Source organism: Dromaius novaehollandiae, chromosome W (genome assembly GCF_036370855.1).
Source record: "Dromaius novaehollandiae isolate bDroNov1 chromosome W, bDroNov1.hap1, whole genome shotgun sequence".
Taxonomy (NCBI): domain Eukaryota; kingdom Metazoa; phylum Chordata; class Aves; order Casuariiformes; family Dromaiidae; genus Dromaius; species Dromaius novaehollandiae.
The window spans coordinates 46,484,559-46,511,616 of record NC_088130.1 but is presented as its reverse complement, the minus strand read 5'-3'; the positions used below and the strand labels follow the sequence as shown (position 1 = coordinate 46,511,616).

General features: G+C 45.3%; 1 long non-coding RNA gene across 2 annotated transcripts; it reads left to right on the top strand.

The window, feature by feature from the left end:
- The first annotated feature begins 1,770 nt into the window (after window positions 1-1,770).
- LOC112987056 (uncharacterized) lies at window positions 1,771-27,058 on the top strand. Of its 2 annotated transcripts, none has more exons than XR_003260179.2 (3): window positions 1,771-2,007; window positions 7,836-7,951; window positions 26,327-27,058. It is a non-coding gene; the product is annotated as an uncharacterized LOC112987056 (long non-coding RNA). The 2 variants fall into 2 exon arrangements; XR_003260180.2 differs by lacking the exon at window positions 1,771-2,007 and adding an exon at window positions 6,236-6,312.

Genomic DNA, 27,058 nt, shown 5'->3' with positions numbered 1-27,058 from the left:
TAGTGGAAATCACATCCAATAAATCAATCTATCTGAATTCCTTCGCAAAATCAAGACACAGACATGTGTCTCTTCCTGCTTTATTGCTGAGGTTCCTACTGAGGTTTCCTGCTTATAATTTATTTCACATAAGCTGATTAAAAAGTCATTATAAAACAATAAAATATCTCCATAGCTAGAATATGATTATAAGGACGATGCAATTATTCATTTGCCATCTTGCTATGTTAACAGAGCAGCAGCTGCTGCTGCTCTTTTAATACACCTCAGATCATTCTTGCCAAAGCCTGATCTCCATTGAAAATAAATGTTTTGGTTTTTATATCAAGATGACTAATAGAGACTGCTAGAGGCAAAGTACATGTAGTTTTTACTTTTCTGTACATATAAATCATAGAATCCTAGAACTATTGCTTGGACAGGACGTCTGGAGATCGAATTCAACCTCCTGCTCAGATTGGGAGTATCACCAACACTGGACCGGGTCAGTCATGGTTTGTCTAGCTCGGCCTTGAAAACCTGCAAGGATGGAGGTTCCATGGTGTCTTTGGGCAATCATTTCCAGTGTGGCACCATGTTCCTACTGAAAAAGTTCACTGCAAATTCATGCATACTCTTAGTTTTTATTGGACTAGTTATAATGGTAAAATGGCCAGTGGATAAGATTTTATCATGAATTAGATATCCTGATATAAAAATGGACCTCCATTTGCACTGAAGACATGAGTTGACAGAGAATGGTGCATTAAGCATAAGGATTCATAGGACTAAAGTTAGCTTCATCTGAATACTGACCTGCCAAGCTGTTGAATGCTGCATTAAGCATAAGGATTCATAGGACTAAAGTTAGCTTCATCTGAATACTGACCTGCCAAGCTGTTATCTCAGCCTGTTTAGCTGAGGTGCAAGAGCCTGGGATGAGCGCTCAGAGCAGACGAGCCCATCTCAGGAAGTTGCTTCTGTCTTCTGAGGTCAGAGTATCAGCTGGAATGTTACAACAGAGGGCCAAAAAGGCCCTACACAATGATGTTGTTGTGTATCCAAAGAAGAAATGTTCATGGAGGGAGACAGAGAGAAAGCAGATACATCTGTATAGAAGAGGACCTCTGTTCATTTGGGAATGGCTGCACTATCCAGAACAAGCAAAATTCTTAGAGGCATATGGAAGTCCTAGGCAAGTGTGAAACTAACTCATTTTGCCACCCAACATTTTCCCCAATTACAAAAATGTTAAACATTGAAAGGATGCATTATTGCACCCTACTGTCTCTGTAGAACCAGGATTGCTTGGATGTCTTGCACAGGCCAACAGCACAGGCCTCTAGCGAGCTAGTTAAAAATATCTTTCAAGTGATCCGTTACACCCACATGCTGTCTTTTTTTCTTTCTTTTTTTAATGGTAAGTTCTCTGGAAAGGAATTCCTCGTAGAAAGTCGTTTGAGAGGGCAGTATTGTTTGAGAGCTGGAAGAGTAAGCAAGATAGCCTACTGGGAGGCTGCTAGCTTGTGTGCTAGAATGGAAGCAGTATATGCTGCTACACTGTCCACTCTGTGGCTCTGTGATTGCTTAGAGTCCTTGGTTAAACTGATAGAAAATAAATGAAAAGGAATGTGCAGCCAATCAGATGCTCACCTCCACCTTTAACAGTAGTCAGCATGGTCACTCTGAGAAGAGATATTTGGCATGATTGCTTGTTCTTCTTGATCCTCATAATCAGTAAAGAAAGATTTCCACAGCTGAACGTCAGGCTTTCTCTGTTCTAGTTATTATGGCTGGAATATTACAAGGTCTCTTCCTGGCAGCTGTTTGCAGAGAACTGCTACCTGAACAGACATCCCAGTAGCACACTCAACTTCGTTTGTGTGAAGACCATCTTGTAGCTGACGCCAAAGAACCTCTAACGCTTCCCTGAACTTTCGCTGCAGAGCTGCTGCTGACCAGCGCATTCCTAAAGATGCCCCTTTCTTGCTAAGTGTGGACAGCTCGGATCTGCCTGCAGCACCAAGGGTAGGAGTAAAACTGGTGTGGCATTGTTTTGGGGTTTGGCATGGACATACTACATAATGTGATAATCCCTATGGGTCGAATTTGGACTGCCCTTGGCCAAAAAACTATACTAAGAGGCAAACTTCTGACCTTGTGGGGTTTTTTTTTCCCCAGAAAATGTTTTGGAAAAGAAATAATTGCTATCGTTTCATAAGCTGTTCCTCACTCCAAGGATATGGTTCTCCTGTGTGCTACTGTGGTTTTTAAAAGAAACAGAGAATTCTTCATTTGGCCAAGAAAGTACTGCACAAGCAATCGAGGTGGCATGTCACTAAGGCAGTGGAATTCTTTTAAAAAAGCTCTTTCTATATGGTCCATAACTGTGAAATGTCATTCACACTTCAGTTCAGAACATAAGAAATTGTAGTTTATATCTTGCATATTAGCTATTCAAGTAACTGGCTGAGCAGAAATTATCAAAGCAATACATAAATAGTTTTTTAAAATGATTGCACTTGAGAACTTACTGAACTAGCTAGGAATGGAAAGCGGCGTATCTTGAGTGAATTTTTAAGGACTATTTGGTTCAGTGCTAGCATACATAGGATAAGTATGTACCTACAAGTTGAAACATGCAGTGCTTCATTCTTAACTCTTAGGCTTGTGTAAAAGTGCTTGAGAACGTAATTTGTTCAAGGATTATATAAAAAGGAAGAACTTTAGTTGAGAGAGAGTCATAATCTAATAAATATCATTCTCTGGAGACAGGCACAATTGCACTAAAAACAGAAAAAATACAGTTAAGTTTGTATAATATATAACAATGCAACCTTTTTGGAATGCACATTTAGAAAGAGGAAAAACTGGAAAGAAAAAAAAAATCTAGCTATTATCCGGTATCTCAATGAGCTATAGTAATACTTTCTCACACATAAGAGTGAAGAGGGTAACAGATTTGGTTTACTGCCCACAGAATACTGTCTCCAATTTTTAAAGCATCCTTTACTTAGCTTCCTGTTCTGCATGTTATAATTTTAATATGTCCAATAATTGTCCCTGCAACTCCTTGTGGATTCAAGTGAGAATACACAGACATCTACCAGTCTGATTTGCTGCAATCAAGTAATTGATCATTTGCAGACTATATCCTCACTTGCACCCTGTAATTATGTGGAAAGTTATTTACGAATGCAGAAAAGAAGCCTGTGATTTAAGAGTCATGCCCCAAATGTGCTTAAAAAAATCAAAGAAAGTGATTTAAGGGCCGTTCAATTTGCATTTCCGAAAGGGATATCCATATAGATGCTAAAGCTAGAGAACCATGGCTTCACAGGAGCCAGGGTTGACTTTTAAGGTATTTACTCCTAAGGCTGAAGGTGATATGACCAGGAATGGCATGAGACAGGGGAGTCATTATAGCCATGTATATATCATGTCCCCCCTTCTTTCTAACCTCTTTGAGACAGTCCTGGCCCCTCTTCCCTCTCCTTCCCGGGACAGCCTGGTCAGCTGCCCGTCTCCTGGCCAAGCCATGGCAGCTACAACGCGAGCCGTATTTCCTACGCGAGCGCCTGCCCCGTTGCTCAGCACTATGGTCCATGCCACAGCAGGGCTAGAAGCTGACGGAATGGACTGGGGCCATTAGCAGATGATGGCTCTCATACACTTTTAAACCACAAAAGCAGCTGTGCCATGCTGGCACGAGTGTGGGTCCCTGGACCTTCTTGTTTCTGACTGTTCTGGCTGAATTCTGGCTTCTGGCAACATGACCCCCAGGAGCGGGTGCTGCGCTCCCTGGGCATATCTGGGTTGGACCGTGCGCTGGCTCAGACGAGGCAATTCCAGTCCCTGGCTGCTTGGTGTTGTTTCAGTTCAGCACGGAGCAGAGCTAATTTTCCTTGTCTCTCAGGACCCAGCAGAGTAGCGACATCCTAACCTTCCCTCTTATGATCTGGGCTCCTCTGCAGTCTCCTTCCCCATGATTTGTAGAGTAGTTGACAGGGAATATATTAACCACCATTTCTTTATTATCTATAACTTGCTGGATGAGTGGGAAATTGCTAGCTACTGAATTTTCCAGGCAGAACATATTGCTAGGAATGCACAGCAATCACAGCACGTGAGAGCACATCTCAAATTTGGGATTCGGGCGTGTGCACTGGGGATCCCATCACAGGCAGACATTCCTTCTGTTCTCCCTCCCGACCTACCCCGTGGTTCTACACATAGGAAATCATGGCACGAGCTTTGGGAGCTGTGGCACATCCAGATGACGTGCTGCTCCAGGCTCCTCCCTTTGCAATACCCCAGTATTTGTGTATATGCACACATGTGCAGGGACATACCAGAGAGCTGGCCATCATTACTCAATCCTACACTGACTCCTACATATTGAGGTGGTCAGTGGCACTAAGAAATCTGAAAAGGGTCCTGGAACTGAGTATAGAATACTTTTAAACACACTGAACTATTGCTTACACCACTTTTAGCGCCTCAGGGACAGTCCTCGCCCTCACGCTGGCTGGAACCAAAAGCAGTGCAGCACAGAGGGCAGGGAGCTAGCTCCAAACTACTGCCAGCGCACGCAGGATACAAGCCCCTGTGCGCTGTGTGGTGAGGGTGTGCTTCTCTCCACTGCTGTTTCTGTTGCTATCCTGCAAAGGACTTCCAAAAATCACTGAGTCAAGCCAGAAGCACCCTTCTAACTCTCACAGAGAAGCAACTTCAAACTACTTAGCTCCGTTACAGATTGTTATCTAACTTGTGAGATGGGAACTCTGATGAGATGCCTGAGTTTGGGAATCCAGTGCTTATGTTGTGGCACCATGACACATCTGCTGGTGGTGAAATGCAGCCTCTGCTCTGGGGTTTGACCACGGCATCCAGCCCCTACCAGGGATACGCAGGATCTCAGCTAGCCACCACCTCTAGCTGGCATGCAGCTCTTGACTGCCCATGCTTTGTTGCCAGCCAGCTCAGAGTGAGTAAATCAGCAGTAGGGGCTGCTGCTCAGGAGGTGTACATTGCTATAAAATGGTTATTTGGCCCAAGCTGCACAGTCTAGAGACAAACAGCAGTCTGCAGACAAACTTGTGTAGCTGACACTCCCTAGATATACTGGGGCAATAAGTGACAAAATTATCCCAGTGCTTTGCCCCCTCCCTCAGTGTGGCAAAGATACCATTTTTAGGTTTTCAACTAAAAACGTGCAGCAATTTGTGAAAGAAAATCACTTAACCATGGGGTGAAAGTGCAAATAAAACAAACAAAAAGGAGCAAAAGGAAGGTCAAGACTCTCCACACAAACAGCGTGTGCAACCCCCAGCAGCCGGAGTTTTGGCAAGGGGATAATGCTCTGGGAGTTCAGAAGCAACCACGAGCTCTGGCTCTGGATCACTGTGTCTTCAGGCCTCTGTGTGCCTACTGGGGGTGGAAATTAATCTGCTGCCAGAAAGGTGAGCGAGGAGGAAGACACAAGTACAGCCAGGCTTTCTGCAGCTGCAGAGGCCTCCCGAGCCCTGCCTGCTATTCCCGAGGGGAAATGTTCTCAGGCAGCTGGAGGATGTTTAGGGACTGTAGCTCTGCAGTGCAGAGAGAATGTTGGTTCTTAAGGACACGCATGAGGAGCAAGTATGAGGGAAGAGACCAAGGGTAAATAAGGAGAGCATGAACTGGAGGTTAATCAGCAAGACCAGCTGTTTTTGCAACGCTTTCAGGCAGGTGTCTTCCCTCTCCCATCCAATTAAACGTTGATGTCCACGGGCTCCTGGGATATGTCCGCTGAACACCACATAGATCCTTCTCCTGGACACGCTTACATGAACTTTCCAGTTCAGAGAGCATGTCTAGCCAAACCCTCTTCCTACCTCCCTGTGGCCCTGTAATGCCTCCTGGAGACTTGTGTATCTTCTGCCTGGCCCCGGTTTTCTCCAGTGCTGGTAGCAGTGCATTAGCTGCACAGCTTAACTGTGGCTTCTGGAAGGCTGAGGATACTCTGTCTTGCAGGCAAGAAATATAACATTGGATTATTGCGGAGGGATTTTGTATCTTAAGAGTTAGAGCTCCAGTGGTTTCTGAAACAACCTCACCAGAGCTGCGTGTGGCAAAGCACTGTCCTCGAAATATGGTCATGACCCTGGAGGGAAAGGTGGCATGGACTACGGACCCTGTGTGGGTCCCAGTGGACAGAGGTTAGAAGGGAGAGGCAGAAGCAGGCACCTCCTATTGACAATTGCTCTAATATTCCTCAGGCATCCCTGACTCCAGGTTACCTAGCAGAAAGGCAGCTGAGTTACATCTTCGCAGCCCTGAAGATGAACCTTGTAGGTATGCATCTCTGGTCCCGTTGACTATGCTGAGGAACGAACTCACTGTTTGCAAATGTGGGGATGCAGGAGCCTGCCATTTGTGGGACTGGAAGGGTGGTTTTGGAGCATAAATTGTGCTGAAAGTTGCAGTACTTTTCTCAGGGGAACACGAGCCACATGTGCAATGTGATCAGGTACTATTCCTGCTCGCCTGTGGGAAGATGAGTGGGCACGAGTGAGTGCAGGCAGACGACATGCTCTGGTCTGCTCTGCGCATGAGCTCCTGCCTGACTGCTGCTTGATTCACTCCTAGGAACAAAAGCCATTTCAGACTCAGTGCCTGCTTTTTGTCACCAAAGTGTGTTGCGGTATGTTGGAAACAGGGCTGCTTGGCTGCTGACCAGTAAAGGACAGACGTGCAGCAGACTAGAGCAGGAGGTGTTCCTGCATCCCAATCCTCACCACATCCTGATGCAAGTGGCCCATTAGTGAGCAGTGCCAGGCGCCAGGAGAAGCCTAGAGGGAAAGCTTGGGGTCCAGCCCGTTCGTTGCCACAGGCCGGCATTGGCCAAACACTCTTCCATGATGGTGCCTTCCTCACTGCTCCAGGTAGCAACAGACCAGCTCTCCAGGCCACCCCTGTGAGCCTGACTTCTCCCAGCTTGCAGTCAGTGTCTGAGTGAGTGTCTTTGTGTGCTTAGGCATCAAAGAGAGTCTTACTCCCCCATGCCACAGCCTATGCTGGAGGGTCATTTTCAGTCTCCTTGCCCATGCCTTCACGATAAAGCTGTTGACACCCAGCCACCGTTAGAAAGTTGTTGGCATTCAGGATCCATCGAGTCCTCCAGCTCATGTCAGAGATGGCAGATTTTCTCTCTCCACCAAACGAATAGCCCAAGTGTGCCCCTTGGGCTATGCCAGGCTCCAGCACGCTGACACGGAGCTACAGAGACAGTGGGAAATGCTAGACGCAAGGGATTGTCTGACCAGCACCTGAGCTGGAGCTATGGGATCCGTGCCTTTGCCACTCAGAGGGCCAAGTATTTGCAGAATTATGAAAAAACGTGGGCAAAATTTGAGAGATGAGACCCTGGAGAAGATAAGATCAGGGAAGGGCTTCCTTTGGAGGATGCAAGGGGGAGAGCTTTTGGAAAATCGGTCTGCAGGCGGGCAAGCAGAGCAGAGAGACAGACCCAAAGTTAATTCAGTGGGAACCATTTTAGGTCTAATCTCATTGCTTTCTGGTTTAGATTTAAATCACAATGGACAGGCCTCTGGGTTTTTTTCCCCTGGATTATCATATGGCTGTGGTATTTTGAGCTAATTTTAATCTACCTGCTGTTAACTTTTAATTGTTTGTCCAAATCTAAGACAGGGAGGGTAAAGCTAACCTAATTCTTTTTACATGCTCAGTCTAGAACAATGATTCAACTGCAGAGAAAAATTATTCTTATCACAACAGAATGATTTCACCTCTTGTTCCCATTCTCCATGTCATGGTTAAAGACTTGTTTATGTTTCATAATGAATTTTCATTTTCAGGAAGTTAGAGCTTGGCTTCAGAATTGTGCTTCGGGCTGGAACTCAGTATATCAAATCTCAGCTTGGAAACAAATCATCGTTTGTACAGAACTACGAAGAAATCCAGTTGGCTAGAGGTTAGTAGTTATTTAAGAATATGTTGTGCTTCTGCTTTTTAAAAATATAATCTAAAGGGTGCTTATATATTGCCCATCATCTCTCGGTAACTTAAGGGAGACAATTCACCTATCAATGAAAACCAGCTGCTTTTGGATTGCCTCGTTGTACAACAACCATAGTTTATATGATAAAGTGGAAAAGGCTATCTTATGCTAATGAAATTCCTTCAAGCATTTTAAAACAAACCCCTGCAAGCATTCTGCATGTAGCTAACCTCTGAATAACAGGGTGTGCAGCAGAATGGCCAATACAGCTGAGCTATGTAGATATGAACATTACTGTGATATAATCTGGGTATATAGAGTGAAAGTTTATAGCCTTTTATTGTTGCTTTCTCTGACAACTTCAATTAAATATCTTCTAAATAAAATAAAGCTTGAATTGGCTTCTCTCATTACCTTTCCAGCAGAATTTTTTGTGTTGCTAGGGCTAAGCACATGCCAAAGTGCTTTGCTGGATTAGGCCGTAAGTGTCTCAGGATTTAAACTTCTTAGATGAATGGAGAGGAGGGAATGAAATCAATCAACATAGAGAAAGGCCAGGATGTTCTAGGAGACCTACTTTGGCTATTAATTCAGTGTAGACATCAATCTATCTCCACAGAATACAGTTTTGTTTGTTGAAATAACTTCCTGGGTATCAAATAATGAAAAGCCAAAGATAAAAAAGACCGAGTTGGACCATTCTGTTTATTATTTTACCAATGCAGAAATATTCCTTATGCTACGTATCTATAGCTGCTTGATATCTGAAATCCTGTGCCTGGGTCAAATGCAGTTCATGATAGCAGTGATGGTGCTGCCTCCAGCTGAAGGCCACAAGATAGTTTGTAAGAAATTTAATACTTTCAAATAAGTTCACAGTGCATGGTCACCTCATTTGAAAACAGATTAAGTTCTTGGCTGCCACTCAACACTTGCAGGTCTGAAATTTCAAAGCACAAAACCTCCTCTGAACTGTGGAGGTGCTTTGAGGCCCTGGGCACATAGTGTTTTCAGCATTACTTTTTCCTCTGCCCCCAAAGCTTGGCTCCTGGCTGTATGCAGAGTGGCCTCACTCACGATGGTAGGGAGCCACTTGGCAATTTCACACGCGTGTTGCAGCAGTCTCTGGAGGATGGACATTCCTGTCCTGCCTTGCCCAAAGGGCTTGATCTGGGAGGTGTTTGCAGAGGGAACTCAACAGGGTAATCACTTCAAGGAGCACTGGAGAAGAAATGTGGCCACCCTCTTTAATACCCAACACTTGCTCCTGGTGCTTGCTATAAGCACCCCAAAAGATGCAGGAGTTTAGTGCACTGCTGCTTGAAACTATGTCTCGGAGGACAAGGATCTGACCTGCAGGCTCTGTAGTGCTACATTATATGGTATTCACAGGTGTGTGTAGGTGTTGATGTCTGTGTAGCTCATCCTCTTCTTTTGATACTGTTTTGGGATAATATTGCAAGAGAGAGATTGTGTACAGATGAATCATGTTCTCTGTCTCTCTAGGCCCAGTAAATATTTATTTACACAGGGCAGAACAGTTCTGAGGTAAGAAAATGACCTCTCCAGAGCTGGGTTGGAGGAGGCTTTGCCAGGAGGTGAGAGCTTTCTGTTTGAACCCCATTGAGCAGAGGAGGGAATCAGACTCTGCTTTCTCTTGCTATAGGCGAGTGCCCTCACCATTTTGCCGCTGAGTAGCAGAGGAACATGGTCTTCTTCAGTTATTTGGTTTGAAAGGATTTTTTTTACACCCTTTCCTCTTATTTATTTTGTAATGATTATACTACCTCAAGAGTAGGCCTGGGGATGATCCTGTGTGGAGGTAGAGGGTTACCAGTAGTCCAAAAAAGGTTCCTGAGACTGGTAGGATTTAGGGCATGCTCTTGCTAGCTTTTCAGCTGTTTTTCAGATACCTGATACCCCATGCATAAAACTTGAGGAAGATACACTCCCCATATTTTTTTAACATAGTCTTTCCTGTCCTGTTCTCTCCCAGTGGAGTCAGTTGGAGGACCTCTATGTGAGGGGTGTGAAATGGTTGGCAGGAGTGCCTTGCTGGGAGCCTCCAGGAGCAGACAGCGGGATGCTGCAGGGAAAAACATCTGGACCCCACGGTAGGGTGGCAAAGCTGTTGGCTGTTGCTGCCACTGTGGGGACCGGGAGGAGGGAGGCAATGATGCTAGAAGGAGGCAGCCCACTGCTGGGCAGCCCTGAGATCCCTCCGCTTCCGCTGCTGCGCCGCTTGGCCCTGGGCCCTGTGGCAGGCAGCTCCCGGGCACGCAGCCTTCCTCTCCATGGGCTGGTCATCGTAAAAAATATTTGTCTCCTCTAGCTTTCATGAACACCACTATGTCCTAGGCAGGAATCTAGCCAAGCCTGTTGTAACTAGTTGTCTCCATAGCGAAACTGCAAACTGCACGGCCACCTGGTACGGACTGTGTAATTCAGCCCTAACATGACCAGTTACTCAGGTGGTGGTGAGAAGTTTGCTTCACCCATATGTTGGTCTGTATTTGTTTATTGCTTAATAGAGAGGTACTGTCCATTGGACATCTTCTGCAGCCCTGCGCTCAGGCTGCAACATCCTTCGTTCTCTCTGCATGTTAGGCTGTCTGCTTCAAGAAACAAATAATAAAACTGTCAGTTTGAGACTCCTGGTATTTATCAGCCTGTCCCCAGCCAGAGCTCTCATGGCTGAGAATATTCCTTCTCCTAAAAGAATTTCACTTTATTTACAGAATGAGCTCTGTTTCTGCTCCCAGGTTTCAGGCAGACATTGCAAGTGTTGGCCTTCCACAGGCTCTGGGTCCCAGTTTTGAAGCCAGAAGAAACCTGCTGCTTGAAGAGGAGTTAGTCAGGTTACCTCAGTGCAAGCAGGGAGTTTGAGGAGCTGCTTCTTCCAAGGAGGGCATGTAGTGATGAGGAGGAGTGGAGCCGTGGCTGGCCATTGAGATGTGGCCCTAAAGATCTACTTCATCTGGCACACTTCAGGTCAGTCTGAGCTGTGCTAGGCAATTTCACGTGCCCTCCAAGAGCCCCTTCCTCCCTCTTACTGCTGCACTCAGAAAAATCAGCAGAGAATCTTCTCTTCTCCTTGAACTATTTTTCCTTTCAGTGAGGGAATCGTGTGCATATTATTAAGCTGAGAATCACATGAGGCAGCAGTCAGTGGGAGGTGTGCATCCCTGACAAATCTCCTGGGACTATCGGAGGCTCGCAGGATTCTGGGGTTTGGGAGTTTTTATGCTGAATTCCCTCAAGACCTTTTGCATCTGTGTGTGTGCAGTCTCTCTCTCTCTCTCTCTTTGAATAATGCTTTGCATAACAGAGTATTCTGGATAGGAACAAATGAATCTTCAGACAGTTTTAGAGAACTACAATGAAAAAAACAATGGGCTGAACCAAATTTTCTTTCTCCTCCAAATCCTCCAGTGGCTTTTGACTGTCACTGCCTATCCGTTTATTGTTGCTTCTTTCTTGTGGAAGAAATTGGGTTTGTTAACCTGATTATCTTCATTGTGAAATGATAAATTACTTCACCTCTGTTGCCAATGGTCCATGATGCCTGGAAAATAAATCTATGAGTCCCAATTGTTCTAATAATTTGCTGATTTCTTTGGGGAAATATGAACAGAATTAATATGATGCTTATGTAATCACTTACTAAAGCTATGACTAATTTGCATCCTGGCGGTGATAAGAGGAGATAAGAATTTGTGGCATAAATTACATTCCTGTTTTTCTCCATCCAGCTTTCTGGAGCCTGAGGGCACCAGTTCGCAGCTGCAGAGGCGTGCCTCTGAACTGAGCTGCAATCACAGCGCCGACGAGGTGCTAAAGCCAGGCTAATAAGCCTTGCCAGACCTATGCTGGCTTGTGCGGGGCCGGCCCTGGCACGCTTGCAGCGCATTCCTCGGAGCGGTGCGAGGAACGTGGGGCAGAGCCTCCTGCGTGGCGTCGGGCAGAGTCAGTCGAGACGGAGCAGCTCACGGCTGGGCCCCAGACCCAGCTGGGGCTGCCAGCACTGCTGGCAGGGAGCGGGCTGTGGGCTTGCAGCAGGGGGTTCGTGCAGCTCTCTGGGCCTCAGAAGGAAGGGAGGAAGAGGAGGAGGAGGAGGAGTTATCAGGGTGACAGCAAAGGCCCGTGGACGAGGAAGTTCGGGCATTCCCTTCTGTGCAAGGGGCAGGGTGGAGTGCGACGAGGGTAAGGCTGGGAGGTTTGGCTCAGAAAAGTTCAGGAACCGCTGCCTTGACATCCCTCTGCCTAGGTGGGTGTAGATGCAATCGGGTGCTGCTCACGCTCGGGGCTGGCAGGACGACAGCCCGTGCAGCACTGGAAGCCGTGAAGCCATGGCAAAGCGGTACTATGCCCGAACGTGGCAGCCTTGCTGGGAGGCAGGGTGGTTTTGCTGCAGCCCAGGGCAGCATTAGCACAGCTGGCGGGTGCCCCAGCGGCCCTCCCCTCTGCGAGCACAGCGCTTTCCTTCGTGCAGGTCAGGAGTTCCTCAGCCCGAGGGGTGCTGGGCAGGGGCTCCGGCTGTGGGACACATCTGCAGGTGAGTGCCCTTTCCTGGTGTCCCATGTCCCTCCCTTTCTAGGAGGCTGTTAGGCAAGGCTGACAGGAATTTGTTGGGACTTTTTCTGAAGCAGCTGCCAGGGATGACCCCACCATTTTCTGTTCCAGTACAGAAATCCTGTCCCAACCTGACAGAAATGGTCCGGGTGCTTGCAAATCACCTAAACCAAACCTTGTCTTTTGTATCGAGGCATACAAGGTTTTAGAAAATTGGCATTCCTCCTTTCCCTTCGCCTGAATTGTGTTTGTATTGTTTTGTTTAAAGTTTCTGCATGAGCACAAGTCCCTACAGAGCCTAGTCCTGTGGTCCTGCAGCCTGAGAACCAGAGACACGAAACAGCCCATAACCAGGACTGGGGGAACTGGACTCACATGGCTTTGCAGTACAGTATGAGAGAAACATGCAAAATAAACTGCCTTTTAAGATAAGTAGTGAAAAGTCCAGGCCTTTTAATGTTGTCATCTTAAGCAGTGCCAGTGGAGGCAGAAACATTTTAAAATGCATGGGAGGAAGGTTTGTTCAACGGTTATGAAGTGTGTTCAACTTCTGCTCTCCTGAGATGGCGTTAGCACACTACGTACTGAGCAGGTCTGGAGCACAGTGAACCTCATTTTCTGGGGCTCTCTCCCACGGGTCTCTCTGCTGTCCAGTAATGGAGGTGAATTCACACTGCAGCCCTTCTTCCACTGGGAAGATCAATTTGTATTTCCTTCCTTTTATGCAGCCGCCTAACCTCATGATGCGTGTAGCCTCCATCTCTCTGTCCAGTCTGACTGGAAAGAAAGCCAACAGGTTAAAAAGTTTGCAAGAGAGATGGAGGATTGGCAGACAACACACAAACACTGTGATTACAAAAGTCTGGTTTCCTTAGGAAGTCAGGCTAAAAATGACCTTAGCATTACTTTTTACAGGTTTTTTTTCTCTGTATACTGAAGACATGTTGGTACAGGGCAGTATAGTACCTTGCTGGGTCCTGAGCAAGCTCTGATTGATCCTTCATGTCTATGACACTGTGTCGCTGTGTGCAGAGGTAAGTTGGGCTACTGGAAGCATCTCGTCTATGCGGATGCAGCTATACTGTTTCTGGCTCGGGAGTGGCTCATCCAGCATTAGACTGAAGAGCTCTGCAATACATTGCCTTGTGCAGTGCAGGCATACTCAGTTAATTCATCCGAGTGGTAGAATTGCCTTGAAAGTTGCTCTCCTAGCATGGCTTAGAGGCCAAATTCAAGGTCTTTTGAGCAAGGAATTCCTAAGATACAGCCCCTCCTTAAAAAGAAAATCATCCAAATGTTACTGCTGTTACAATACTTTTTTTTACTGAATGTTGCACACATCTGGATATCAAACTATGGTTCTGATCCTCCCCAAGTTGTTATGATGTCCTCTACTTGGAGTATGGTGGTTGGTACGGTATAGTGTTTGACACCCTGCATCCCTTTTGAGAGGTAATATTGAAAAATGCAATGGGGGTTCAATTTGGATCTCTTTGGCTTAAGATGACAAGGAAATTAGGGATGCATGCACAGAAGGATGTCATTTATGGACATCTGGGGGGTCACCAGCAGCTCGAGGAGGAATGAACTGCAGTACTGCTAGCTTTCCCCCTGCATGCTGCAAGGGCTTCTCATCACAGCTCTGCCCTGACTGCACAGCCTTCACTTTCAGAGCCAACACTTCAAAGTGCTCTGAAACCCACACGCATGCTCAAGCTGTTCTGAAATTTGCTATGCCTTAGCAGGGCCAGAGGATAAATTTAGCTTGGGGTCACTTGACACAGCCTGTTTGGTAGATACTGCCTCCCCCATGCACATACGCAGCTGCTTTTTGTATCCAGACTGCTCGAAAACCTCCAACCTGCTCACCCCTGACAACCGCAAATACTGATTTGCTACAGCAAACATTTGGTGGAAATGAAGAGCCATTCTGTGAAGGGGTCCCGGCGACAGGAACCCCAGAAAGGGAGCTGCCTAGACTATTTTCCAGATTCATACAACTTTTTCAGTGCATAGGAGAAAAAAAACACCCAAACCCTTCACAAATAGGCTCTCTGACCTTGCACCAGTCTTCAAGTATGTCATGTTATTACAGTCTAAATGCTTTACTGCCTCTGTTTGAAGAAACCTGGCATCTCGTATTTCCTCCGAGACTCCTTGCGGAGGGACGCCGCCCCAGCAGTGAACCCGCGCGGGGCCTGCCCGTGCCCGTGGCATCCGCGGGCGCAGCGCTGCGCTGACGGGGCTGTACGGCTGCCAGCCTGGAGCAAGCTCGTCTCTGGGTTTGTCCCTGGTTTGTCTCCCTCCCTCTTTCCCCAAAGGAAACTTGCCCAAAGCAGCTTACGGGACTGAGCGTTGCTCTTTGAACACACAGATCCTCTCCCACTCTTGCCGTTGTCTGATGCCACCGAGAGGTGTGAGCAAGGGAGGTGTGCAGACGTGTGCAGGTTTTGGGAGGCTCACTCCACAGGACTGCAGTGCCATTTTCCCTGTTCTCTCCTTGCAACAGTTTATACAGGCAGCACTGGGTTATCGTGCCTGGTTTGATGGGAACAAACCAGGGTTACATAGGAAAAGTAGTACTGTTGGCACATCCTCAAAACAAAATAAAATAAGAATTGCTATAACATAACAAGGCTAAGTGGTACCTGATACCTTCCAGAAAGTGCAATCAGTACTCGAAGGCTTAAAGCAAAATTAACTTAAACCGCCCAGTACCAGGAAATTTCAAACTTGCCTTCTATTACACTACTTTCACAACAACCTTAACTCTGCCCTCTTTGTGAAATGTTCATCTAATCACTGTGAGAGTTTGCAAGACTGCTCCTTTCTCAAGCCTGCAGAGAACAGCGTGGAAACTTCCAAGAGTCCTGGGAGGGAAACGGCAAGACCCAGCCTTGGCTAGGGAGAGGCTGAGCTCAGGTTGGATGCAAGTGACGCAGGAGCTAGCTCAGCGCTGTGTCCTCACTCACAGGTGAATGCTTACGCAGGCCAGTTTCTGGCCATGAGAATATGTAACCAGGTGGCAGAAAGGGGGGGAAGTGATCTCCTGTGCCCCACGCTATGCTCCGTGGGGAACCAGGCTCCGGGGGTGCCACTGCAGCTCCCAGATTCAAGAAACATTTAAATGATTCTCATATTGCAAATTGAGATGGTCCCAGGATCCAAGTGTCTACCCAGATCCACAGGGCACAGTTATAAATAACTGCTGTGCCTGTGGATCTGGGGGAGCCTGGACTCTGCAGAAGACCATAGGCAGGCAGTAAGGGCATGGAGGAGCACTTACATATTTGAACCTCTCTGTTTGTCATGAGGCAGAGAAATTGAGCTATTCTGAATCACTTCCATTTACTCTTGGAGCCTCCCAAACAAAGAGGAGCAGTATTTAATGACAACCATGAACCATTAAGTAATTAAGCATGCAAGCTGTAAAAAAGCATGTGCAAGCAAACCTTGTGCAGCGATGCGTATGCAGAATTTGAGGTTAGAAAGCTAACACATTGCAACATTCCTCCAAAAACAGACCCAATGCTGCACTGGAGATCAAGATAACCTGAGTGGGAAAAAACTCCCTTCTCCCATGAGCTATTGTTATTGGCCTGAAAAATACTCATTACCATAGTTATATGGAAGTTTGTAACCAGGGCTAAAGTTCAGCCAGCCACGTCTTAAAACTGCTGGCACATATCTCTAAACAGGGATGCCAATTCCATCCATGTTTATTCCAGTGTTTTTATATTATATCCTAGCAGTCTTTACAATTAGAGAATTCTGCCAAATCCCTTCACTTTTTCTTGTATTTCCTTGGGAGTTTGTATCCTCTCAGGAGCTCTGGCAGAGTGAATCGGAGCAGACCGCAGAGCGGGCTGTTGGCAGAGGGCAGCTGGAGTCAGCAGCAAGGGCTGTGGTAGGGGGGTCCTACCCCAGCATCTGCTGGAGATGGTTTTCTGGCAGTTTGGGTTCTTGTCTACCTGCTGCTTCCAACGTTTTTACTGTCGTCTCTCTGCAGTCGCTTTGCCCTCTAGGAGCTTTAATTACCAAGGGATGTCACCAAGCGAATTCACACACCAAATCTTTCTTCCCTGCCACAGGCAGCACCTGTGCGGTCTGCAGGAACCTGTAGGGTCTCTCCAGCAAGGCATGTTCCTCTGGAGGGAGCAGTGTCCGGGTTAGTGCTGGGTCCTGAGAGAACAGGGGCCTCCCTGGGCCTTCAAAATGCTGAGTTTTGAAAGATGGATATTTTTTAATTTACTCCGAGATGAAATATCTGATACGTATTTCTAGCATTTGGAGGGGCATTCCCTAAAGGGCCATTTGATTTCCTCGGTTTGTTATTCCTGTACGATATTGTGTTGCCTGCTCTGGTGAGCGCAGGTGCGCTGGCCCCAAGGCGCGTGACCTGCGGGCCGCAGGGCCGCTCTCCCGAGGCGTCGGAGGGCAGAGGGACGGGCTCCCCGGCTGCGGCTCCCGCCTCCCCTGCGGCCCTCCTGCTGCCGAGTTAACAAGGGGGCAGGATGCTCTTAGTTTGGGTTTGGCGTTATTTCCCCTGCACTGCAGTATCGCAGAAGAACCAAGGGCAGATAGCACTCTTTGGTCTAAGCTGCAGAGATAATTAGAAACGCACTGGCAGAAAACATGGTTATATAACCATACAAGTGTTTCAAGGCAGTGCAGCAAGGCAAAAAAAAGGAGAAAGGTGGCATTAAGATATACCCAAAATGAAATAGTTATATCAGACTGGATGGGTTTGTTTTGTGCCAAACTCCTCCTGCCCCACCTGGCAAATAATTTTGCCAGCTAGCAAGAGGCTTAAAATTTCTATCCGTGTTTGTAAAAGCTATCATTTCACTGAATGTATCGATCTGTTCAGAGGCATGAACAGAAAGTGTGATCCCAAAGAGCAAAGGTATGTTAAAACTAACGAATATGGCCATCTGCTAGTTATTGAATACCCTGGGCCTGTTTCTCCAGGTTGCAATGCACTGAGACACCTTGGCATTGTCTGAAGTCCGACTCAAGGCCATTCTATGGATCTACTTTAAGAAAAATAGATATCACACTGAGAGGGACATTTTCTGTGTATTGAACCATAGGGGCAGTTCAAGAGAAGTTGATGAGATTTCAGGGCAAGAGAAAGGATATATAACCCAAAGCCCACTGATGGGAGCACAGCTATTTTGTCGTATCTCAGTTTTACTGACATAACTCAGGAATAACTCTGCTGAAATTTGTAGTGGCACAGCAATATTAAAAGAGCAAATGGGGAGGTGTTTGGGGCTCTGATTGTCTGTAGAATAAAATGTTATTTATTGTATCACTGGGTTACACAGTCATTTAGTACTGTGAAATGTTTCACAGGCTAATGGTCTAAATGCCAACTTCCAGCCCTGAGCAAGTGGTTCAGTGACATTGCCTTCAGTAGAACTCTGTTAGCAAGATTGAATGCGACCATGTGTGTGTGCAAATCTAATAAATTAAGGTCTGAGCATGAAAATGAGTGGTCTGATTCTAGAGAGAATGACTATCATCTTCCTCTCCTTGCACGATTTAGATTTTGGGGTAGATCATGCAGTCCTGTGGCAGAAGATGGCAGGACCAGAAGTTATAGGCCTGATTGATTGCTGCAAGGGAATTTGAAATGAAATGGAAAATACTGCAGGATTCAGTAAGGGCCAGAAAAGCAGAAAGGCTATTTCAGCTGAAGAGACAAAATAGCTATATATCTGTAAGTCCGACGTTCTCGTGGCTTGTTCTGATGGTCTCATTAAGGCCTCTTTTCTTCATCAACCTAATTTTAACTTGGGATATGAATCCACTTAAGAATTACCAACAAATCTAGCTTTTATAAAACTAGGACTTCTGAAGGCCAAAAGAGGCCCCCCTTTCCCTCAGGACGCAGCACTAGCACCCAGCACTCGCCAAAGGAGCATGGCTGGCTGGAGGCATGCTAGCGAAATGCAAACCCTGCAGATCTCCCAGGTGGTGGCTGTGGCAAGGAGAAGAGCTTTGATGCGTGAGTTCATTCAGCAATATCCCCCTGGTAATTAAAGGTTCTAGAAGTGCTGAGTGACATTAGAAAGAGATTTGGTAAAGACTTCAGAAGCTGTAAAAAATATATTAGAGGAGAGGCCTCCGCAGGCTCCAGGTCCTTCAGAGCCGCCCTGTGCTCCGAGGCCCACTTGTTGGTGCACTGCCAAGAAGACATTATGTGGCATGTTCCCAGTCCAGAAGTCTGCAAGGAACATGCATAAGTAAACACAATATACATACATATATACATATGCATATATTGGATCTGTGCTCAGAGTTCTCTGGTAGCAAGGATTGCTATGATACAATATAAAAACATTTGAAAGTGTTGGAGTTGGCATCCTTGCTGTATAAAAAAAGTGCTGCAATTTTGCCAAACGCTGCTGGCTGAACTTTAGCCTTGGATACAAACTTCCATATAACTATGGTAATGAGTATTTTATAGGCCAGTAGCTCAGAGGATGAAAAGAAACTGCTTCCTTCCCCAGAGAAATGATCCCAAGCTACAGTGCATACTCAGGTATGCTAATGAGGATGCTGCTGAATTGCATTGTGTCCTGCTTTTATAGTTTTTTTAAGCATGACTTCATTTTTATTTTTTTTTCCCACAGGTACAGGGAAGTTATAAAACATCTTTCCAATTAGAATTATCAAAATTTTTGGCACTTATTTCCATCTCTCCTTTGACCAAACTTGGGGTATCACAGAGCAGCAGGGCTTGCCAATGAGCTGGCAGTCCTGTTCCCTCATAAAGATGGCACCAAGCCCTAGCTAGACTTGGGCCTCCCAGCACTTTCAAGATCTACTTCTTCGGCGGGGAGTCTGGCAGCCTTGTTAGCTCTCCAGGGCTTCCAGGCTCCGAGCAGCTGAGAAAAGGACCTGGAAACCCTGCTGTCTTTACCTTGGAGCAATCAGCCCTGAAGCTTTTGACCCTGAAAACTCTGGGCACTTAGAAATCCATCATACAAGTTGGCAGAAAATCTTCCATGTCTTTTATTGCAAAGCAAACATCAAAATGAAATCCTTTTTTTTTTTCAAAAAAAGTTTTCAACCAGCTGCACTAGTTTTGCAAAAGTTTTTGACCTGCCTTGCTTTGCCATAAATTCAAATTTAAGGACTCTATTTTGTAGCAGTGAAATCATCCCTTAAATGTGGCCCCAACACATGGAAAAGCCCTTCTCATTAGGTGCTGCTCACAGATGATACCCAGCTGGTTCTGTCCCTGGGGCTGTGGTGTGGGACACTCCTCCCCTTGCTGTTGGTGGTTAGAGTATGAAGATGGAGGACGGCTGATCCAACAGAAGTGCACAGAGAGTGAGCATCTAGAGCGTGGAATTAGGTGGTGGGGGCTGCTTTCTAGCCAACACTGGCCTTTCTCCATTTTAAGCCAAATGTTAGGAGTTACGCTTATTTAAAGTGACTGAGGATTGGCTGATTGGTCCAGAAAGCTGTTCCAGACAACTGCTGGCACTTTATAAGTGCCGACCTTATAAGAACACAGATGGTGGCAGGTTAAAAAGAGAACACTGCATCTTGGGTTTTGTCATCATAAGGCAAACATTTTTTTTCCAGTTTGGTCTGGGAAAGTTTGTATTTTGGAGGTAAAGTAATAGAGACATTCTGAACTTGTATTTTCTTGTCCTTGAACTGTCTGTCTGCTGTAGTGTGATTTTAAACAGAGGTGGGAATCATGGTGTTCACATCACTCAGCCGAGCTCAGAGAGACTGACGATGATGTGGGCTGCATCCCAGCTCAGGAAGCATCGCAGGGCCCATGGCTGAAGCTGCTACCAACAGAAAAGGGCAGCAGTGCTAACTTTGCTGGAGTTAAGTGGTGCAAAAAAAACTTGGAAAAGCAGGAATGCTTTAGATTACTTGGGAAGATCTGAGCAGGGACCAAATCTGAGTCAGGAGGCCCCTGAAATGAAATAATGAGGAGGTAAAATGTTGTTATCTGACAATCTGAAGGAAATAAGAATTGAAACATACTGTGGTCGAACTTGCACACAGGTTGGGGAGAAGTATGCGTATGCAATGAATATGCTATATTCAATCCAATTGTTCAAGTAATATGCACTTGAACAAAAGTATTTGCTGTAAGAGAGGCCAGAAAGCAGATTGCTGGTATTTGCTGACGCAGGCAGAATGATGCAGGGCAATGCTCGAGTCAAAATAAACTCTCAGAAACATACACAATAACTGCAAGAACATGCGAAAAATGGTTTCATTCTCTCACTGGAGAGAGCAGCAAATCTGTGATGAGACTGCTGAACTAGAAATATCTAATTGATAGCGATCTTATTTCCTCAGGTTTCTACTGCACCTTGCAGATGTTTTGGCACAGCTAAGAGATCTCCTGATATAGTGAGTTCATGGTGAGATTATACCTTTGCAAGCAGTGGCGAGTTCAGACATGTTGATTACATTGCTGTGCTCAGGGTTACGCGAGAGCCTAGGGCTGCGAATGCAGGAGGGGGTTCCAGTGGTTTACACATGCAGAGCTCCTGTATACGCAGAAATCAATTAGGCACAGATTTAAAAAAGAGATGTCTGTTGATTATGGCTTTGTATCTGCAAGGGACATTGCTGGGAAGTCTGATCACCACCTTTAGAAACAGTTACAAAAAAAGAACCCATCAACAAAACTCTCTCTAGCTGGGCCAGCAGTAGTTCATGAAGGATTTCCTTTCAGAAATTAAATCCTGATGGAGTTCAGCTGGATGTTTGCCTTCAAATACTTTATATTTTTCACATTCTCCTATCTGTATATTGTGTAGAATGACATTTGCATGTAATGAAACTGAGGATCTTTATGTTTTTTCCAATCAGTTGACTTCTTCCTTGCTCTATGGTTACTAATTGGAAGGTTTTGTTGCATCATGAATCATAAGAGACTGCTAGAAAATTTTCTTCCTTTTGGGTTACATGATGGGTTTCCTGAGCACATTCAGTGCAGCTGTGCAACAAGAAATGTGTCTACAGGTCAGGAAACAAAGTCATCTTCATGAGCTGCCTGCAACAGTCTGTGTGTAAGTGTAATTTGGAGAAAGCTGTGGCCTTTGCTTGTATAATAATCTCAGCAGATGTGAACACTCCAGAACTGATTTTTTACCAGAGTGGTATTCTGAGTGAGATCCAACACTTTTGCTGTTAAGGGGTCTCTACTTACTGCCTGCTTTCCTCTTTGGTAAATTCGATGTGCTTCCTTACTAGATATAGTCCTCAAAATAGCAGCATAGTCATGAGTTAAAATGATGATGATAATTCTTAAAAAACGATTTCTCTTTGACAAAAACGATCACGAGCATCTTTTTTATGTAGCAGCAAATAGCTCCAGCTGTTACTTCTGCTTGGAAGCATTTCTGGCACTGTGCCCCTTACTTTTATCATTCATCAGTTACTTGAGTAACATCACTTATAGTACATTAATAACACAGAAATAGCAAAACTCTCCCTATAAGAACCGTTCTAGGGCCAGAACATTCCTGGAAGAGAATTCGCTTTAGCTTTCAACAGCAAGGACTGCTAGCTGCAAACTTACTTCTGAGAACCCAGGGTATGAAAATGGAAATTTCCCTGTTCTTCATAATTCCTATATGGGTGACATAGAACCTCTAAAAATTCAGTAAGAAAAATGTTTTCTGAAAAAGTATTTATTCTCAGAAAATATTAAAGATATATGATTACAATTTTAACATCAAGATATGTGTTTAAGATGTTTTCCTGAGACCTTGCATGACACTATTTTTTTGGCTCTGTGTATAAAGAATAAAAATAGTAATATTAATTGGTGGGATCCACATTAAGCTATCTGCATTTGCCAGTTTTAGGCCACCTGTTTCATCTTACAGCCTCACAGAAGTGATGAGGTTCAATATTTTTCTCACTGGACTTTGATTTAATTCTTCGAGGCTCTTTTCTAATGTAGCCCTTGGTCAGGCAGTCAGACATGGTTTAAAGAGACTCATTTCCTTCTTGGCAACTCAAATTCCAATCACAGCCCACCAAATTATACCCGTTGTGCACCTTTTTGTGAACACAAAACAGTCACAGAAAGGTGACTACTGCCTTCAGATGCAGATGTATCTCAAGTACATAACGTCTTCCCGCAAACCAGAGAGGACACAGTGCCTCTCGGCAGGTAGGAAAAATGTCTCATGTTAACTGATGAACAAGTGTTGGGTGGAGGAAGGAGAAGTGGAGATCTGACCAACAACAGTGCAGGAAGAACGCAGGCAGCCGGGCTGGCTGCTCCAGCTCCCGAGGAAGCAGGAGAGAGGGTGGTGGTGGGGAAAGGGGGCTGTTTCGGGAAAGGGCCATTCTTCTTTACTCCTTTCCCTCCCTCCTTTTGACAGTTGCTCTTGCTCAAAGGTTTTTGACATTTCCCTCAAGTCACACGCAAGTGCAGACATTCAGACATTTAAATTAGAGTAAGTATTACATTTATAGACAGCAAATTAGGTGAATTGGTTTACCCGAAAACATTAGGTGAGGTGACTCATATTTTACAAGTATGATAAAACCTGGAAAGTTGCTGCTCAGGCCTGTCTGGAGTAGAGACCACCTCATATGACTCAATATATTGGGAACAGAAAGAACAAGGACAAACAAGGAAAGGAACTGAGGGCTTCTAGTGATATTTCTAATACTTGACACATAGGATAGTGTAACTGATCAGTTTAACTGATTTTATAAGAAAAAGTACTTTTGTTAGTGTCATAAGGAACCTTGTCCCTCCTGAGAAGTAGCTGCCCAAGGTGGGAAGTAAAATGATCTGGACTGTCTGGAAAAAGATGTTGGTAACTTGTGCAGATCCAAGTTTCAGCACATTCCACTTCAGAATTTTTTTTTCTATACACACCTCCTGCATGATGCTCCTGGCACATATTTATAGCCATTCATTCCTGGACGTGGTACTAAATGCCCCTAAACTTGTGATGAATTGCTTCTGTTAACTTAACTTCACACTTTGTTTGAAAGTTCTGGACAAAATAAGCATGCTCAAACAACATAGAAAAGACATATAGTGCAAAATTGTAATCATTCAACAATATGAAGACTAAAGAGTTCATAATGCCAGGATCTAATGGCTGTATTTAGTCTTCTGTTTGAAATATGACCTGCTCACTAATCAGTTGATAGGGGGAAATCCTGAGCCCCACTGAAGTCAGTGACAAAACTCACAATGACCTCAACAGAGCCAGGATTTCATTCCTATATTTATGTGTGACAAAAATAATTGAATAGGAGTGAAACATGTAAGCATTTTTCCATGTAAGCATATTTTATTCATTGATTATTTTATGCAATGGCATTTAAATATTTTCAACTTACTGGGTCCTTGTCAACATAACTACTTCAGTGGAAAAGCAAGTGAAAGAGAATTCTAGTCTTTAAGGCTGTGATTTCTTTCAAAACTAAACTTGAAACTATCTATGCATGTGCAGCTAATTGTGAACTAATAATTTGCAATGGATACACACACATTACTTTGGCCCTTTTTACTGTTTGCAGATTGTTTGTAAACAGATTGTGAAATTTTGAATTTCACTCCTATTCCAAACCAGTCATGAATTCCAGCAGGAAATTGTTCTTGGTCTGCAAATGATTTATAAATACTCATAGATCACATTGGTGAGCATATCACAGGATGTTCTTTCATCCAAGTGAAGGACTTGGGTTTGTCCAACTATATTCCCAACTTAATTTAGGTAATGTGCCACATGGCACGTGTACCTTCTGCTGTACAGTGTGAACTTTTGGCTAACAGAACCCAAACACGAAGGACCTATCAGATGTCCGGGGTGACATTACTTACATCCCTAACTACTCCATGGATAGGGTATTCCTAGTAGCAATTGAAGATTTCCAGCGTACTGTTGACCTCCACGAGCACTGGATGCACCCATATCTGTAAGCAGTCCTGTTCTGAGTTTTGCAAATCCTGCTGGAGCTGCTCACAAGCTTTATGCAGAAACACTGCAGGGATTGCAGATGATGAACTGGAAGACTGCAGGGAAATCTGCAATTCGGACAGGTGTATTTTTTTTGTATCTCTTAGAAAAGCCTTATGGAAAACTCTTTGTAAAATGGCAGGGAAATTCTTAGGAAGAAAAATTGATTTGCTGCTCCACCTGTTTATCATGAGGAAATATATACCCCAAATGCACAGAGTGTTTACAACGTCAAGGGAATTAAGGCTAGCTGGGAATCAGGAAGGAGAAGATAATAGACATAGAAAAGTCAACCCACGACATACAAAAAGTCTGTGAAAACTATCGTTAGATAGTAGCCGTGTTTATAAATAGAATAGAATTTGCTTATTTTTTGATATATGCTTTCTTACATTAAGGAGGTTTAGGGCAGCTATTACAAAATTCTCAAGTTATGGAAGTCTATAGTCCCTATAGTTTATTTCAGTTTTCTCCTAAACATTGAAATGCTAGTTTTCTGGAAGGTTTCTGGCTTCTGCAAAGAGTGCTTGTGCATTTTGATTTATTCCGGTCATCTCTCTGCATACTTGTTACTGTAAGTATATTTGTCATTGTTTACATTTATTTCATGTATCTGTAAATGAACCATTGCTTAGGTTAGGGTATGTAGATATGGAAAAATGACAAACAGCCTTCAGGTCTTTCAAACACAGGAAGCCAGGGCACCAGGAATAGTGTTTAATAGGCCCTAACAGGAAACAGCCTTGTCGGAAATACAGGTTTATATACAAACACATCAAATAAGATGGACCCTCAGCGTCCGGGCAGGGCGGGGGGTGCATTTTCTTCCATAAACATCCATTTGGACCACTTTGGTGAGGCCAGCTTCAGCCTCTGAGCGGGCAGCCCTCTCCCCTTGTGCGGTGCCGGCCGGCCAGCCGGGGGGGACGGGATCCGGCCACACGGCCCCTGCGCTGCCTGACTCCTGGCGCGAGGCTGACGCAGCCCCGGCCGGGTTACCCCGAGGCTACATCCTGCAGTTTCTCTCTTGGGCACGGCTGTGGGACCCCAGGGAGGTCTTTGCTGGCTGAGCCCCAGGCGTTACGGGGGGTGCTGTTTTCTTTGCTTAGCTGGAGCCAGAAAATGTGTTTGGAGAAAATCCGGCCTTGACTTTATGTAGGCAGATACTTGACTAGGGTGGATATTTCAGAGGGGCCATTTATGTTGGTGGGATGTATTAAAAAAGAAAGAAAATATGCTTATGCCAGAACTTGGGGTCCAAATAGCCTTGAACTTCGGGAACATCCCAGTCAAGACCTAAACCTTGCTGTTCCAGCAAGGCTGTGCATGTGGGGTTGGGACGCTATGAGCTCCTTCTCCAGGAGCGCCCAGAGGAGTGGGAGCATCCGGACAAGTCCTTGGTGCGAGAACAGAGCCACAGCTCCTCCGGCGACCGTTTCAGGAGGACGGCGATGGGCCAGGCTGAACCAAAGGCATCTGGGCTGAACACAGCTATCAAACAGCCGATGGCAAATTGGCAGGAACTTACCTCTGTGTTGCTCTGGCCCAGGCCCCGGGATGCGGGCAGCCCGGGACGCAGGGTTTCTGGCGACAGGCAGCCAGCACCGGCAGCTCCGTGGGAAATGCTTGTGGGTGCCAGCGTCTGGTGGGAGGCTCCTCACCTCTCTTCTCCATTGTATGGCATGGCCTAAGGATGTTAATATTTTCTATGCACAGCTAAATGCTGCTGCTTCTTTGTTTTGCTTTTTTATTTTATTTCTTTTTTTTTTTTTTTTTTTTGCTGTTTTCACAGGTGTTGACAGAAGTCTGCAGGGCCAGGCTAAAATCAGGAAAGTGATTCAACAGGACTGCTAAGCCTCCCTTGCTCCACCAGGGGAGATTGTCTGAATGCCTTGGATTACCTCTGCCTGCTTTGAGCCTGGCGGTAAGCCTCAGCCTTTGACTTAAACAGGAGCAGTGTTAGGTGACTCCTGAATGCATTTAAAAATCCCATTCCACAGTTTCTTTGTGTGTGCATTTGTTGGAGTACCTGTTTACCTGACTCTCTGAGGCAGTTGCTAAATCTGAGAGTTTCTCAATCAGCTGTTGAAGCTGCAGCTGTTGCTGCAAGGAGGCGATGGCTCAGGGCTGAACGGCTCTGATTGCAGACCTGAACTCCTTCCCCACCGCTGGCTGCGTGAAGAGTTTTGCCAGGGTAAGGGCTGAATAATGACTTCACAATTCGGACCTGTGTGCAGTATTCATCAGGCTGTGACAGCGTGGGTTTGCAAATGTTTTGACCGCCTTCCAAGAGGCTTTCACTGTAACATAAGCTGGTAATGAATTTCACATAGAAGTGCAAAAGATGCAAATAAGCAACTCCCCACCTACCACTGCTGTCTATATTCATTAGAGAGACAGATTGTTCAATGTCCAGATAATCATGAGAAAAAAGGTAAAATACAAGTAGCCAGGAAAGAAATGAGGCATGTAAAATTATTGAGTATTTTCCCTGTTTAGATAAGAAGTAAAATAGCAGTGTTGA